Here is a 15,790-nt window from a genome sequence, read left to right as displayed (position 1 = left end):
CACATTTGCAGTTAGTTATGTGGCCTTTGTGTTTCTAGCTCACACTGTACAACAGATTTTAAACCTCTCATAAAATTCCCCGTTTTGTTAAGTGTAAAAATAATTCTCTGACAGAGGGGCTATAACAAAATTCACTTTGTGTTTACCTCCCATGGGCAGCCATTGTGACAGTTTAAAAAATCCAGTGTTTGCTTTGTTGTATGAAATAAAAATGCGATATGCCTCCAGTCACTTCATGTCATATACTGGGGAAAGCGTATTTGAAAGAGACTCGAACACGTGGCGGTGGGGACAATGACGCTAGGTTTCTTCAGTATAGAAGATGGTCCAAGAAGTTCAGCTTCACGGGAGAAAAATGAGGAAACGGCCAGTTATCAGGGCCAACTTCTTAAGAATTCTGCTGTAGGTACTTTCTCTTCAGTGTAAACAGTGAATCCAAGTGAACCAAAGAGAATTGGTTTAAGCATCATTGTCCCTAAAAGTAAGAAAATTTCATGGATTGGATTTTAAAAGCCAGTGGAAACAAAATGAAAAGTAAGACCTCACGTTTGTGTTACCTTCTCGCCGGCCTCTCACAGCAGCCTTTTGGAAAAGATGAGGTCATATTGTTCGATTCTATCTTAGAGGTAAGGAGGCTTTCACTTACAGAGGTGAGGATGTGTGCAAGTTCTCAGAACTGAGACGTGGGTTAAGTCCCTCCTTCATTATTGCAGTCCCCGCTTCACATATAATGATGCTGCTGGGATTAGGCAGGACTGTTTAGTAGCGTGAAGAGAAGGTGCTCTTTGTAGGGCATACAACATCCAAGAATAGGGTCAGTTGGCTTCCTATTGGCTTATTTTGTCTACTTTGGAGCTGTAAAATCTGTCAAATGATATTCAGAATTTTTATATTACTATAAAGTTAAATCAAGTGTATGCACACACACACGTATCACTGACATAATATCATTTGAAAATTTAAGCTGAATACTTGCTATAACATTATCATCAGGGAGCTATTCAGAATATTTAGGCACCTTTTATGGCACAGACAGTAGCCCATCAAAATAGAACACCGGTCAATCAGAATGGAAGTTGATCATAAACAGCCAGTTTGCATGTGTCTCAGTGGACAATCAGCTCTAACTCTGAAGTATCCATAGACTGGGGTACCTGGGGGCAAAGATATGAACGTCGGCTTCTTCCTGCTCTGTCCCAACACCAAGCACAAGGCACCAAATACGCTCTCAATACAGACTTTTAAATGAGTGAATCCACAGGCATTGAATTTAAAATTTTTCTGAACTCACACGAGAACTTCCCGCCATGATGGACACATGTATTTATGATAAAAGAGGGAAAACTGGCTAACAGTGGCTGAAAGAAAAATCTGTGAAAAATGATTCATAGACCATGCTTCTGTTCAGTCTCTTATTTTTCAAAGTAAATAGTTCAAACTTTCACAAGTTACTATATTCATCAAAACATTATCTTATGTTAAAAATCACACACTGAGGTTCAGACTCTTGCGAAACTGTGAATAAACTGGATCTCTCTCCTGGGCATTTTTTTTTTTTTTAACATCTGTATTGGAGTATAATTGCTTTACAATGGTGTGTTAGTTTCTGCTTTATAACAAAGTGAATCAGCTATACATATATATATATTCCCATATCTCGTCTCTCTTGCATCTCCCTCCCACCCTCCCTATCCCACCCCTCTAGGTGGACACAAAGCACCGAGCTGATCTCCCTGTGCTATGTGGCTGCTTCTCACTAGCTAGCTATTTTACATTTGGTAGTATTTATAAGTCCATGTCACTCTCTCACTTCGTCCCACCTTACCCTTCCCCTGCCCGTGTCCTCAAGTCCATTCTCTACATTTGCGTCTTTATTCCTGTCCTGCTCCTAGGTTCTTCAGAACCATTTTCTTTATTTTTTTTTAGATTCCATATATATGTATTAGCATATGATATTTGTTTTTCTCTTTCTGACTTATTTCACTCTGTATGACAGTCTCTAGGTCCATCCACCTCACTACAAATAACTCAATTTCATTTCTTTTTATGGCTGAGTAATATTCCATTGTATATATGTGCCACATCTTCTTTATCCATTCATCTGTCGATGGACACTTAGGTTGCTTCCATGTCCTTGCTCTTGGAAATAGTGCTGCAGTGAACATTGTGGTACATGTCCCTTTTTGAATTATGGTTTTCTCAGGGTATATGCCCAATATTCTCTAACCTGGAGAATGTCCCATGAGCACTTGAGAAGAAAGTGTATTCTGTTGGTTTTGGATGGAATGTCCTATAAATATCAATTAAGTCCATCAGGTTTAATGTATCATTTAAAGCTTGTGTTTCCTTATTTATTTTCATTTTGAATGATCTGTCCATTGATGAAAATGGGGTGTTAAAGTCCCCTACTGTGATTGTGTTACTGTTGGTTTCCCCTTTTATGGCTGTTATCATTTGTCTTATGTATTGAGGTTCTCTTATGTTGGGTGCATAAATATTTACAATTGATATATCTTCTTCTTGGATTGATCCCTTGATCATTATGTAGTGTCCTTCTTTGTCTCTTGTAATAGTCTTTATTTTGAAGTCTATTTTGTCTGACATGAGAATTGCTACTCCAGCTTTCTTTTGATCCATTTGCATGGAATATCTTTTCCATCCCCTCACTTTCAGTCTGTATGTGTCCCTAGGTCTGAAGTGGGTCTCTTGTAGACAGTATATATATGGGTCTTGTTTTTGTATCCATTCAGCCAGTCTATGTCTTTTGGTGGGAGCATTTAATCCATGTTAACCTTATGGGGATTCCCTTGTATGTTATTTGTTGCTTTTCCCTTGCTGCTTTTAATATTTTTTCTTTGTATTTAATTTTTGATAGTTTGATTAATATGTGTCTTAGAATGTTTCTCATTGGATTTATCCTATATGGGACTCTCTGTGTTTCCTGGACTTGATTGACTATTTCCTTTCCCATATTAGGGAAGTTTTCAACTATAACCTCTTCAAATATTTTCTCAGTCCCTTTCTGTTTCTCTTCTTCTGGGACCCCTATAATTTGAATGTTGGTGCGTTTAATGTTGTCCCAGAGGTCTCTGAGACTCTTCAATTCTTTTCATCCTTTTTTCTTTATTCTGCTCTGCAGTAGTTATTTCCACTCTTTTATCTTCCAGGTCACTTATCCGTTTCCATTCTCTTTCCAAGATTTTGGATCATCTTTACTATGATTATTCTGAATTATTTTTCAGGTAGACTGCTTAGTTCCTCTTCATTTGTTTGGTCTGGTGGGTTTTTACCTTGCTCCTTTATCTGTTGTGCATTTCTCTATCTTCTCATTTTGCTTAACTTACTGTGTTTGGGGTCTTCTTTCTGCAGACTGCAGGTTGGTAGTTCCCATTGTTTTTGGTGTCTGCCCCCAGTGGCTAAGGTTGGTTCAGTGGGCTGTGTAGGCTTCCTGGTGGAGGGGACTGGTGCCAGTGTTCTGGTTGATGAGGCTGGATCTTGTCTTTCTGGTGGGCAAGACTGCGTCCAGTGATGTGTTTTCTGGTGTCTGTGAACTTATTATGATTTTAGGCAACCTCTCTGCTAATGGGTGGGGTTGTGTTCTTGTCTTGCTAGTTGTTTGGCCTAGGGTATGCAGCACTGTAGCTTGCTGGTCATTGAGTGGAGCTGGGTCTTAGTGTGTGATGGAGATCTCTAGGTGAGCTTTTGCTGTTTGATATTACGTGGGGCTGGGGGATCTCTGGTGGTCCAATGTCCTGAACTCGGCTCTCCCACCTAAGAGGCTCAGGCCTGACACCTGCTGGAGCACCAAGACTCTGTCAGCCACCTGGCTCAGAAGAAAAGGGAGAAAAAAGAAAGAAAGCAAGCATAAATAAATGAAATAAAATAAAGTTATTAAAATAAAAAATAAAAGAATTATTAAAAATAAAAAAATTAAAAAAGAAAGAGAAAGCAACCAAACCAAAAATCAAATCCACCAATGATAACAAGTGCTAAAAATTATACTGAAACAAGCAAACAAACAAACAAACAAAAAATGGACAGACAGAACCCTAGGACAAATGGTAAAAGCAAAACTATACAGACAAAACCACACAAAGGAGCATACACATACACACAAAAGGAGAAAAAGGGAAAAAATATATATATTAAAAAAAAAAGGAAGAGAGCAACCAAATCAATAAACAAATCTACCAATGATAATAAGCTCTAAATACTAAACTAAAATAAACATAAAACCAGAAACAAATTAGATGCAGAAAGCAAACCCCAAGTCTACAGTTGCTCCCAAAGTCCACTGTGTCAATTTTGGGATGATCCGTTGTCTATTCAGGTTTTCCACAGATGCAGGTACATCAAGTTGATTGTGGGGATTTAATCTGCTGCTCCTGGAGCTACATGGAGAGATTTCCCTTTCTCTCTTTGTTTGCACAGCTCCTGGGGTTCAGCTTTGGATTTGGCCCCGCCTCTGCGTGTAGGTCGCCTGAGGGCATCTGTTCTTTGCTCAGACAGGAGGAGGTTAATGTAGCAGTTGAGTAGGGGCCTCTGGTTCACTCCAGTGGGGGGAGGGAGGGGTATGGAATGTCGGGCCAGCCTGCGGTGGCAGAGGCCATTGTGACATTGCACCAGCCTGAGGCACGCCGTGTGTTCTCCCGGGGAAGTTGTCCCTGGATCCCGGGACCCCGGCAGTGGCGGGCTGCACAGGGTCCCAGGAGGGGACGTGTGGAGAGTGACCTGTGCTCGCACACAGGCTCCTTGGTGGCGGCAGCAGCGGCCTTAGCATCTCATGCCCGTCTCTGGGGTCCGCGCTGATCGCCGCGGCTCGCGCCCTTCTCTGGAGCTCGTTTAGGTGGTGCTCTGAATCTCCTCTCCTTGCGCACCAGGAAACAGTGGTCTCTTGCCTCTTAGGCAGCTCCAGACTTTTTCCCGGACTCCTTCCCGGCCAGCTGTGGCGCATTAGCCCCCTTCTGGCTGTGTTCACGCAGCCAACCCCAGTCTTCTCCTTAGATCTCTCCTGGGCATTTTGAATAACATGAGTCTGTTACTGAAGACTGACCCCTTCTCTGCTTAGCAAATAAGCAGCAGGCCCCACTGGACCCTGTTCCTGCCGTACACCCTTCAAATCCCTCAGCCACCCTCTGGACCCACTTTCTCTGCTTATGAATGATTCCATATGGTCACATGTTTCATACTTATGTAATATAATGATATAATTATTTTATAAGCTTTTTGTCATAATTTCAAAAGAAACACTTTTTCCGCATATTATTTCTAGACTGAATTCTGTTTAAAAGTATCCTGAAACTTAATGATAAATCTAGTCCTTTCCATGCAACAAAACTTCCACTGTTACAGATAAGTGCGGAAAAGGACTTCCCTGGTGGTCTAGTGGTTAAGACTCCACACCCCCACTGCAGAGGGTGCAGGTTTGATCCCCGGTCAGGGAACTAAGATCCCACATGCCACAGGCAAAAACAACAACAACAACAAAAAAAAAACAAATAAGTGCAATAGCTATTTTTATTCTTTTCATCAGTATGCCAGCCCGCACAAATAGGAAGTACAGTAGTAAATTGACACAGACTTTAAGAGAAATTAACAGCCATGTAAATAGTTGAGATAATTCCATGAGGTTTGTAAATAAATATTTTCTGAAAAAAATTTGGGGAAAGCTGTTTGCATAATTTCCAGTAATATAATAAATTCCTAAGGGAAGTGTGCTTACTGTTAACATTTTATTCAAGTTTTGTACATTCAGAGTTGCAATTAATCTGTGGGGGGAGGGTGCTGAGATTATATAGTCTCCAGGTTCAAATAATTTTCTGACCTATTTTTAGTAAATTTCTATAAACTAGATAACAACTGATAAGGATACCTCGTTTTAGAAGAGGTATTTACTAACTGTAATGTAATATCCTGATTTATAGAGCTGGTTCTCCTGCCTTGCAATGACATATTTAAAGTCATGCTTTTATTGTCAAGTGAAATTGAGGGAAAACTGAACATTTGTGTCTTTGTTTGACTCCTGATTTCAACTTTCCCAGACTTTCCCCCTGAGCATTAAATATACTTTTTAATATACATAACATGTAACCACTGAATATTTATTTAGATGGTTTTTGTTTGTTATGAACTGAATTGTGCCCATCCCCATTCATAGGTTGACGGCCTTAACCCCCAATTTGACCGTATTTTGAGATAAGGCTTTATACGGAGGTATTTAAGATTAAATGAGGTCATTTAAATGAGGTTAAATGTACCTCTAATTCCACAGGAATTGTGTCCTCATAAGAAGTTTTCATAAGAAGAGGAAAAGACATCAGAAATCGCTCTCTCCGTGAGCACACAGAGGAAAGACCTTGTGACTCTATAGCCTAGTAAAAGAGAGAGACATGGCATTGAAAAACTGGCAGTGGCCACCGATTTCATGCATGTGCTCTGATGCTCTTGTGGCTCTCCAAATAATTTTGGAGACTGTTTACATGTGGTTGAAGAACTACAAGAACACTGATGTGCAGCAGATCCAGACCACAGGTATTTGGTCATCACTAAAAACAGATTTACCAATGGGAATTTGCCAGTTTCTGGTTTTCAGAGCAGCTGTTTGCTTCTATGTGCTCAGTAACATTGTTTTGTTTACTGATTTGTCCTTTTGGATAGATCACTGTGCTAGCCACCGTGAAGAATTATAAAGAAAATCAGACTTCCAGACTTCATATGGAAGACACACATATTTATCTGAAAATCTTCCACAAACCCCACTTGAATGAGCGTAGAAGAACAGAAAAGGTATAAACTTGTAGTCAGAATAGGAGCAAATGGCAAAGAAAAGGTCTCAGTTAAATTTTAGGTAGTGGGGGTCTGGATGAAGACTGTAAGGCAAGGTATTGCTATTTTTTCTTTTAAATAAGATTTTAGGACTATTTACTTTTTCTCGTTAAAAATAGGGATATTATTTTGATAAGATAATTCTTTTTTTTTTAAATAAAGAAATTATGAACACAAGTCTTGCTAGCCAGGGAAGAGGTGGGTTAGTATCCAGGGAACTGCAGTGGCCACTGTCACAGAAGCAAAGGCACTATCCTTTGCTGTGTGAGGGGTGCCCCTGCTCCCATTCTCTTGCTATATGCCACCCTGATAATATATCTTGGCACTGGCAACACATCTCAAAGAGGCAACTGTCACAGGTTAAAATTTACAGGAACAAACTCATATTTTTTGAAATGTAATTTAAATTCCCAAGAGTGTTTATTTCTGTTCAGGGGAAAACACTTAATATTGCCACTTCCAGGAACACTGTTTCAAAATAGTTGCTTTCAGGATACCTAGTTCAGTATACGAAAATACCTTTTTTTCCAGGTGATTTTCCCTTATCTAGGGGTTTCAAGGGGAACCGAACCCTGGGTACCACCAGTGTGCAGGGATCTTGGTTATATCTCCCTACAAACAAGACCCTCCTCTTAGCTCCTTCTAGTAATGTCGATCTGCTAAGTCTTGACTATGTCTTTCATCCTTTCCCTGAAATATCTTGCTCCTCAGTATAGGGTTGCCAGATTTAGTAACTAAAAACTATAAAATGCCCTTGTAGTTACAAGATGGCAGGCAAGAGCTTGGCACTGTTACTACAGTGGTCTTTAGTGAAGTGGGAGATGGTCTCCTCCTCACTCTGAACATAGCGATGAGGCCCCTGGGAAAAGCAGTGTTTGAGACTCTGGGCTTAATAACCATGAAGTTTTCGGAATAGCATGAGCCCTAGAAATTCACTGGGAGCATCCAAGCGCTCTTCCAGGAGACCAGCATCTACGTCAGACTCGAGCTCCTCTATCGTGACCTTGGACCTGCCAAAAGAATCACAGAGAAGGAATAAACAGAAATTGGGATCAAGATGACAAAGCAGAAGATGTGGGAGCATTCTCTGTGGTCAGTGAGGAAGTCTTGAGGAATAGAGTCATTAAAAAAAGCAAAGTGTAGGAAGGTTAAATTTCAATCTGATAGTGAAGGGGCTTTTAAATGTTTCAACAGTTTGGCTGTACTTTCTGGAGGACAGTTTTCTGGATTTGGTAAAGGCACTGGAGTTCAACCTTTACAAGGACTCAAATGGAAAGAGCAGTAATTAGTGTCCCTTTCCTCAGTAGCCCAAAGCTGGGACGTGGACCAAGGCAGCCTTTGATTCTATTACTTCAAAAGGTGAGAAAAAGAGTTCAAATCCCAAAACTAATGGCCCTTTTCCTGTCTTTATTGGGATAAAGCATACCAATGGAATGCTAGTAACAAGAAGTCAGCTGTGTTAAACTTTTTCTTCATGATTGGATAGTGAAGCATGTGACACAAACCCACTCTGATCTGGCACCTATCTTTAAAGACTGTAAGAAATATTTAGCAAACATTAAACATGGGAACAGTGACAGTAATAATTATCAAAATGGAAATAACAAAATGTTGGTTGAAACACAATCTCTTTCCCTATTTGGTTCTAACAAAGTACAACAAGAATTATCATTTTTGTTTCATGACAGCAAAACTAAAGCTACATCTGAAAAGAAAGTGAAGTCTGTGTCTGAAAAGAAAATGGACCCATTGCTAGGAGCAACAGATGCTTTTGCAAGAAAATTGATGCCTCTGTTTTAGGCTTGTTAAGCTTTGGCCCCCTGAGTGGATTTTTATTTTCCCTTGGCAAACCAGCTTTTTTGGCAAAAATATTACACAAAGTAAACCAGTTTCTTCACCATTTTGCACTAAAACATTGGTGAGCCAAGCAGAAAATGGCAGAAATGAATGAAAAGGTAGAGATAAAGGAAGGGATGATGAACCACCCAAAATAGTAATTACTCAAGTAAAAGGAGATGCTTTTCACTCCAAAAACTATAAACTATTTTATAAGAAAATGAATTTAAAGAGAAGGGTATACGTACCCTGCATTAAAACCTATAGCAAATCAGAAGCACAGCATTTAGTGCAGGCAGACACCAATTTAGGAAATATACTGCTGAATGTTTTGATCCCAACTATAACTGCTCTAAAAAATGAAAATTTACTTAAAAGGTGGAGGGAGTCTGTGAGAATATATGATGTCACATTAATATTTAATATTCAAAATATGCTGCACCTCTGTGTTACTTCATAGTCTCTCCAGGTGTACCTGGGAGTCCTCAAGTTTGTTTCACAGGTGTCAGTAAATAGTGTATTCATGGTTATTGACTCAGGCTGCCTATGTGAAGTCCACTGTGTTAACAATCTGAGAAATATGCCCTTTACCATCAGCACAGCTGTTAGAGCCCCTGAAAAGAATGCTGTACTACAGGGGCAGGTGCCCTGTGGACCTTCTTGTCTCTGTTTCCAGCAAAACAGAGCAGAGTAGTGTTCCATAGTGGTTGCCTTGACTCGTCTAGCCATGCTGTTATGAGGGTAGGATGAGGAGCCATCCCCTTTATTTTTTTCTTCCTTTCACTTTCTCATTGGAATTGAAAAGTCCAATAACTGAAATAAAAAAATTAAAATCATTAGAGGTATTCAACAGCAGATTTGAACAGGCAGCTTAAAGGAGGTAGGGAACAGAGATATATTAGAAGAAAGTTTTTGTATACTACTAAAATTAAGTTAGTATTAACCTGAATAGGTTGTTATAATTAAAATGGTAAACAAGAAAATAGCCATTTAACACAAAAGAAGACAAAAATGGAGGAAAGGAGGAACAAAAGGACATAAGATATATATAAAATAAAGAGCAAAATGACAGGCAAATCTTATCTGTAATTTAGTTAAATTAAATTTATTAAACTACCCAGTTAAAAGGCAGAGGAGATTGGCAGAATTAGTAAAACAAAAAACAATCGAGTCCCCAAATAGATGAAAGAAAAACGGACAGAATTAAAGGGAACTATAGATATATCAACAACGATAGATTATTATTATACCTCATTAAAAATATATGGAACAACTAGAAAGATGATTAGCAAGGAAATAGAAGACTTGATTGATACTATAAACCAACTAGACCTAACAGACATCTATAGAACACTCTACTGAAGAACAGTTGATTATACATTCTTCTCTAGTGCACATGGAGCATTCTGCAGTATAGATCATATCAAGGCCATAAAAAAGCCTCAAAAACTTAATAGGATATAAATCTTACAATGTATGTTCTCCAACCACAATGGACTAAAATTAGAAATCAATAACAGAAGGATATTTTGGAAATTCATAAACATGTGGAAATTAAACAATGCATTCCTATATAACTAATAAGTGAAGGAAGACATCAGAGATACTAGAAAATTATTTGAGATGAATAAAAATGAAAAGAAAACATATCAAAACTTATGGGATTTATATAGCAAAAGGGAAATTTATAGATGTACATGCTTACAATAAAAAAAAACATATCTCAAATCCATTACCTAATCTTCCTTCTTCCTTCCTAAGAAACTGGGAAAGACAATCAAACTAACCAAAAGAAAGAAATAATACAGATTTGAGTGAAAAAGTCAATTAAATAGAAAAGAGAAGATATAGAGAAAATTAATGAAACTTCCAAAAAATAGGGGAGAAGGGAACCATTCCTAACTAACTATTTTAGGCCAGTGTTTTCCTGATAGGAAAACCAGACCAGGATATCACAAGAAAAGAAAACTATAGGCCAATACACCATATGAATATGAACCCCCAAATCCTCAACAAAATACTGGCAAATCAAAACAAGCAGTATATGAAAAGGATTAAATATCAAGACCAAGGGGGATTTATCCCAAGAATGCAAGTTTGGTTCAACAAATGAAATCAATCAATGTAATACATATTAGTAGAATAAAGTAAAAATACATACATACATACATACACCAAACAAACCACCTGATCATCTTAAGAGAGGCAGAAAAGAATCTGAAAAAATCCAACACCTTTTAATGACAAAAACATTCAATAAATAAGGAATAGAGGGGAACTTCCTCAACCTGATAAATGACATATATGAAAAATCCATGGCTAATAGAGTACATAATAATGAAACACTGAAAACTTTCCTCCTAAAATCAGGAATAAGACAAACATGCCAGCAATTTTCACTTCTGTTCAACATTGTACTACTAGATCTGGCCAAGACAATTAAGCATGAAAAAGAAAGAAAACGCATCCAGATTAGAAAGGAAGATGTAAAAACTCTTTTATTTTCAGCTTATATGGTCTTTCATGTAAAAAATCCTTTAAAGTCCGTAAAAAAACTATTAAAGCTTAAAAACAAGTGTAGTTTGGTTGCGGGATACAAGATCAATATAAAAATTGGTTGTATTTCTATATACTAGAATTAATAATTCTAAAATGAAATTGAGAAAACAACTCCATTTACATTAACATTAAAAATATTTAAGAATAAATTTAACAAAAAATGTACAAGATTTATAGACTGAAAACTACAAAATGTTGAAAGAAATGAAAGAAAACCTAAATAAGTGGAAAGACATCCTGTGTTCATGGATTAGAAGACAATATTGTTAAAATAGCAATAATCCCCAAATTAATCTACACATTCATCACAATATCTATTAAAATTCCAACTTCCTTTTTTACAGAAATGGAAAAGATGATCTTAAAATTTATGTGGAATTGCAAGTGTCCCAAAATAACCAAAAAATCCTGAAACAGAAGAAAAAATTGGAGACCTAATACTTCCTGATTTCAAAACTTACTATAAAGATACATAAATCAAGATTCTGTGGTACTCAAAGATATGCATATAGATTAATAGCATAGAATTGAGAATCCAGATATCAACATTTATAGTCAATTTATTTTTGACAAGGTTGCCAAGACAATTCAATGAAGAAGAGTGCTCTTTTCAACTAATGATGTTGAGAGAACTGGATATCAACATGCAAAAGAAATGAATTTTTACTTCTATTTTTACCATATAATATAATTCACACAAAATTGATTAAGGACCTAATGTAAGCACTAAAACTATAAAACTCATAGAAAAAAATCATACATGTAAATTTTCACAATCTTGGATCAGGTAATGATTTCTTATTTATAACACAAAAAGCACACAACACCAAAGAAAAAGTAGATAAAGTGGACAAAATTAAAATTCAAAATTTTGCGTTTTAAAGGGTAGCATCAAGAAAGTGAAAAGACAGCCTAGAGAGTAAGAGAAATATCTGCAAATCACTTATTTGATAAGAGTCTAGTATCCAGAATATGTAAAGAGCTCTTACAACTCAACAATAAAAATACAAATATCTCAATTTAAAAATGAGTAATGTATCTGAAAACTTTTCTTTAAAGAAGATGTACAAATGGCCAATAAGCACACGAAAAGATGATTAATATCATCAGCAAATCAAAACCACAATGATATACTACTTCCAATCCCTCAAGTAGTTATAATAAAAAAGGTGGATGATAAAAAGTGCTGGCAAGGTTGTGGAGAAACTGGAACCATCATACATTGCTTGTGGGAATGCAAAAAGGTGCAACTACGGTGGAAAACTTGGGCAGTTCCTCAAAAAGTTAAGTATAGAGTTACTATATTACACAGTAATTGCACTCCTTGGTATGTACACGAGAGAAATAAAAACACACAAACACTTTACACAAAAACTTGTATACAAATATTAACGGCAGCAGTCTTCATAATGGCCAAAAAGTAGAAACAAACCAAATGTCTACCAACCGATGAATGGATAAATAATAGCACTGTGTCCATACAATGCACTATTATTCTACTGGAAAAAGGAATAAAGTTCTGATAAATGTTGCAACATGGACGAAACTTGAAAACATGCTTTGTGCAAGAAGCCTGACAAAAAAGGCCACAGTTATATGGTTCTATTTATATGACAAGTCTAGAAAAGGAAAATCAGACAGAAAGTAGATTAGTGGTTGCCAGAGATTGGGGATTAGGAGGGGAATGGAAGTGACTGCAAACACCTACAAGTTTTTGTTTGTTTGCTTGTTGTTTTTTTTTTCTGAGTGATTGTAATTGTTCTGAAATTAGATAGTCGTATTGGCTGCACAACCTCTTGAATGTAGGAAAAACCACTGAGTTGTATATCTTAAATTGGTGAATTTCATGGTATGTAAATTATATCTCAATGAAAAAATACAAAAACTGAAGGAGGGGCTTCCCTGTTGGCGCAGTGGTTAAGAATCCGCCTGCCGATGCAGGGGACACGGGTTCGGGCCCTGGTCGGGGAAGATCCCACATGCTATGGAGCAACTGAGCCCGTGCGCCACAACTACTGAGCCTACGCTCTAGAGCCCGCGAGCCACAACTACTGAAGCCTGCACACCTAGAGCCCGTGCTGTGCAACAAGAGAAGCCACGGCAATGAGAAGCCCGCGCACTGCAACGAAGAGTAGCCCCCTCTCGCCGCAACCAGAGAAAGCCCGCGTGCAGCAACGAAGACCCAACACAGCCAAAAATAAATAAAATAAAATAAATTAATTAAAAGAAAAAAAAAACGCTTAAAAAAAAAACTGAAGGAGGATTTCAGTCACAAACAAAAGTCTTTATCACATTAATTCAGGCAAGTAAATGCATGGGACTTTGACAGACTCACATACCAATTTATACTCAGCTGAGAAGCCCGCCCACAGCAACGAAGAGTAGCCCCCTCTCGCCGCAACCAGAGAAAGCCCGCGTGCAGCAACGAAGACCCAACACAGCCAAAAATAAATAAAATAAAATAAATTAATTAAAAGAAAAAAAAAACGCTTAAAAAAAAAACTGAAGGAGGATTTCAGTCACAAACAAAAGTCTTTATCACATTAATTCAGGCAAGTAAATGCATGGGACTTTGACAGACTCACATACCAATTTATACTCAGCTTGAAATTACACATATTTATGAATTTATTTTGATACAGAGTACAAGACACATCACATTTTTAAATTTCTCCCTGCTGTCTCTTCAGGGGGCATAAAAAAGTTCTGACTGTCTTATGCTACATGTCCCATTCAAGGAAAAGCCTCATTCTGTGTTGGTTCCCACTGATGTAATCGTTCTGAAGCTTGTTGGTGGGGGGTCTGAGTGCATTCTTGCTGGCCTTGGTCCAGCATAGTTTCCCATGGCCTTCCACGGCTCAGTTCTTAATTTTGGGAACCTTGCATATCTCTTAGCTTCTCAACAAAAGTCCCGTCACATCTTGTGGTATTTCTGCAATACAGAAGCTACTGAAAGACAAGATTTGGCTTACTTCTCGGGATAAAGGAAGAAAAATACCTACAGCAGATAGAAGAAAATACTCAACAAATTATCTGTCCATATAAGCAAAGGGGAAAAAAATCCCTGGAATGATTTATACCAAAATGTGTTGAGTGGTTATCTTTGGATAGTGGGAATAATAATGGTCTTAAATTTCTTCCCTGTACTTTTTGTAGCAAAAATATATTCTTTAGTACTTTTTAAAATCCTACTTAGAGAATTCAACTTACCCAGCAAAGTAGACTAATGACCAGTTGCAACTAAATATAGCAAATAAATGTCAAATAATTTGCAAAGTAATAGGAAATGTGGTTCAGTTGATAATGTGCAATAATAGAGCAGAAGTCATCCAAAAAACATTTCCTTTATTACTTTCAAATGGGAACTTGCAGAGGAAAATAGCTTCTCATTTCTACCTTCTATTTTGGCTCAGTAGCAAAAGGTAATCAGAACACATAAGGATGGATCCTTTAAAGCTATGATTTCCTTAGATATTCATCAATAAATATTTATAATATTTATTTCAGTTAAGATCATGGGCTTTGGAGCCAGACTGCTTGGTTTTCAATCTCAAATCTGCAATTTACTAACTGTGTTACCATGGGCAGGTTAAGTTTGCTTTCATTCATATGTAACAATAGCACTCCTCTTCTAGGTATGTTTGTGTGATCATATAGAAAGCACTTAGTACAATGCCAGGCATTTAATAAACATAAATTTAATAAATGCTGCCATAGACTTTTAGCTTAAGCAACCCCATAGGCACAGTTTATTAATAGAAGTAAATTTGGCCTTTAGTATAGTGTATATCCTATAAGCATTTAAAAATTCAAAAGCAAAGACTGTATGGTATATAAGTTGATTTTAGAAAACACTCCTAACATTAAGACTCTCAATTTAGCTGTAAAGTCACTTCCAACACGAGACATCAGTGGTTATTGTGCTTGAACAATTAGAGACCTGCTTTTGTAAACTCTAATCTGAATTGTGGCTTTGAAATTCTAACGATCAAATTTAGTTCTAATGATTCTAATGATTAAAATAAGTGTGCTTTAGAGAAACAGAACACAGTGTAGGCTCTTAGAACAAAATATTAGCAATTGTGTTAGTGATCATAGATGTGCCTGCCATCTGCAGTTAAGTGTTTTGATTGTCTATAATCTGAAAATGTGTTGTTTTACTCAGCTTGAGGCTTGTAGAGGAAGGAGTCCTATTCTATTCTGACTGTGCGATGCCATTTGGTGGGGATGTATGTACCCTGTTTACTCCCGGAATTATTAGACCACGGGAAAGTTTGCCAAGTTCCATCTATGCATGTGTAACTTGAGGTCAAATCTGTTTTTCCTTAAAGTTCAATTTCCTTATAAAGACAACCCTAGCCTCCAGACGTCCCCGTGCAGTTTTCTTTGTGAAAAAGTAAAATTAAAAAAAAAATCTAGCGCATTCTGCATTTCACCTGGACTTCATTTTCATTGTTCTATTTTTTTTTGAGTTGTTCACATTGCAGAATAAACACGTTTATATCCTTTCAAATGAGCAGAGACCATTTTAAATAGATTAATAAATAGTGACTTTATAGATAGATATCAG

The 15,790-nt window shown here is 37.3% G+C and overlaps 1 pseudogene; it reads left to right on the top strand.

The window, feature by feature from the left end:
• The first annotated feature begins 294 nt into the window (after positions 1 to 294).
• Positions 295 to 9,121, top strand: LOC102980132 (nuclear pore complex protein Nup50-like; annotated as a pseudogene).
• The last annotated feature ends 6,669 nt before the right edge of the window (positions 9,122 to 15,790 follow it).

This window comes from Physeter macrocephalus, chromosome 10 (genome assembly GCF_002837175.3).
Source record: "Physeter macrocephalus isolate SW-GA chromosome 10, ASM283717v5, whole genome shotgun sequence".
NCBI classification, from domain to species: domain Eukaryota; kingdom Metazoa; phylum Chordata; class Mammalia; order Artiodactyla; family Physeteridae; genus Physeter; species Physeter macrocephalus.
The sequence above is the reverse complement of the archived record's forward strand: the minus strand, read 5'-3'. Positions and strand labels throughout refer to the sequence as shown.